The following is a 2,500-nucleotide window of genomic DNA, read 5'->3' as shown; positions in this document are numbered from 1 at the left end:
TGAATACTTGGCACATTTTGAGAGTGTCCATTAAGGTAGTCAGGCAAACATTCTTCCTGAATGGGAACGACATTTGCAGACCAAGATCAGCCAGAGCAACATCATTACATTGAGGCCAAATACCCCGACATCCGACAATAAAGCCATGAAATTTTACAGTTTTACAGTTGGTAAGATCTTTGATTTGCTGTGATAGATCCTGATAGTAATTAACTTTACTCTCATACGCTAATTCAAGGGAATTCTGTGAGTTTTCATAACGAATTGAAACATCAACCACTACAGCAGCACCATTTTTGGTGAACACTACATCTGGTTTTCTGAGTTCACCTTGACTATTTTTGACATGAGGTTCCCTGTATGTCATCCACCCACACCTTTCTGCTCTATCAATTAGCAATTCCAACACTTTGTTATGCCTTTTTATCCTTATGTCCTTGGTTTTAGGACATGCACCTGAAATATGTGAAATTGTTTCACACACATCTTTACAGTATCTACAAGTAGCAAATGTGCGATTTCTTCCCCTAGTGATGGTTTCTCTAGTATACCGAACAACATCAGCGCAGCTATGTATTGATTTTCTTTTATTTTATTGTGTTTGCTGATCCAAAAATTTGAGGTTGGATTACTTGCTAAGTATTTTATACCATCACCTTGGACAGGGAGATTTGCCCAGTTCTCAAATTCGTCTTTCCTCCAATCATATGTTGCTTCCAAATTCAATTCATGACTCAGAAATCTACTGTCTAAAATGTTGAGCTTGTGTGTTTTGATGATGCTATCAATTTTTTAATTGATTACTTCTCCTGCATACATGAATGAATGAGCTATGTACAGATCTGGAGCTTCCCTGAGATACAATAAGTTATTAACTTTGTTCAGACCAATTGTCGTACATAACTTTGGAATACTGAGGACCCCAAAGGATCTTTTCGAATACAGGAGACCATCACATGTGTTTGCAGGTAGGTGTTGAAAATGTTTGACATACTTTCTAATTGTTTGATCCAGAATGTTTAAAGTTTTCGCTTCTGTTCCTGTCATTTCCAGTTTAAATAACAGTTTAGGGATCAAGTATTGACACAATATTTCTATTTTCTGTGTGGGCTTAAGTGGTAGATTGTCAAGTTTTTGAGCCCAGTCTACAAGAATCTCATTAATTTTGTTGTTGCCTGAATGGCCGGTGTGTGGATCAAAGTTCAGTCCGAGGTATTTCTCACTTTCTCCTGGATGGATGTTTTCAATGTTTTGTTTTTCAAATTGCCATGGTTTACAGTTGTTGACCAGGATCCTATCTATATGGTGACTTGTATAGAATCCATGTGTTTTTTTCACATTAAGTTTTAGTCCTGTTGTTTTACTGAATTTTTCAATGATTTTCAGATTTGTACTCATTCCTTCCCAGGTGTTGCTGAGTACTGCGATGTCATCGGCAAAGGCCAGAGCGGTGATTTGCTTGATGAGATCATTGGAGCCGAATGTGAAGCCCTTGCCGTCTTTCTGAAGATCACAGATCAGAGGATCCATCGCAATATTCAACAGCAGTGGGGATAAAGAGTCACCTTGCTTAACTCCTGACTTCATTGTTATTTCTGGAGTTGCTTCATTGTTTTTTCCCTTGAAAAATGTTGTTGAGTCAGTGTATACGTCTTTTATTATGTCTCTGATGCATGAAGGAACTCTGTGTCTTTCAAGACTCTGTAGAATATGACCATTGCTGACAGAGTCAAAAGCTTTTGAGATATCTACGAACACCACTGCCAACGAGCTTCTGTTCTTTCGTGCCCCTTTTATAATGTTTTGCAGAAGAGTCAGATTTTCGAGACAACCTCTCACCTTCATGAAGCCTTTTTGTCTCGTATTTATTTCAACGAAAAATGTGAGTCTTTTAGTTAATATTTTCGTGAACAACTTCATGAATGCCGTACCGATGATAATTGGACGCCAATTACTTATCTTTTTGAGTTCGCTAATCGGTACATTCTTAGGTATTAGTATCGACCGGTTCTTTTTAATACTGTCTGGTACTCTTCTCATCGATAACCAAGACGATAAGATTCTGGGCAGCAGTCTTGGTTGCCTGCTATGCACTTTATATAAGTCATTCGGACCAATCTTATCAGGCCCCACTGCTTTCTTTAAATCTGATTCATCGAAGGCTTTAGTTATTTCGAGCAGTGTAATTTCTTTACACAGACTTCCAATTTCCCATTCATCTGGTATCCGATCAATTGGGATGAATTTGGGATTTTTCTTATTTTCTTTTTCAATTATGTCTTTATAGTATTGGAAGATTTCATCAGCACTGATTTGACAGGTGGCATCTTCTGCCCCATCAGTGATTATCAGGGCAATTTTCTTTTTGTCTTTTTGAAACATTGCCTGGTATTCTTTGTAACTGCCCTTTGCTTTTGCATAGTTTTTCTTGTGTGTCTGATTGAGCCTTCCATTTTTCTTATTTTTCTTTGGTGTCTTGGTTTTTACAGAGGCAGTCTGT

At 37.8% G+C, this 2,500-nt stretch overlaps 1 pseudogene; it reads right to left on the bottom strand.

Annotated features, from left to right (window-relative positions):
* LOC146859602 (28S ribosomal RNA) overlaps positions 1 to 2,500 on the bottom strand; it is an 8,201-nt pseudogene that overhangs the window by 1,706 nt on the left and 3,995 nt on the right.

Source organism: Triturus cristatus, chromosome 3_1, assembly GCF_964204655.1.
Source record: "Triturus cristatus chromosome 3_1, aTriCri1.1, whole genome shotgun sequence".
Taxonomy (NCBI): Eukaryota; Metazoa; Chordata; class Amphibia; order Caudata; family Salamandridae; genus Triturus; species Triturus cristatus.
The sequence above is the reverse complement of the archived record's forward strand: the minus strand, read 5'-3'. Positions and strand labels throughout refer to the sequence as shown.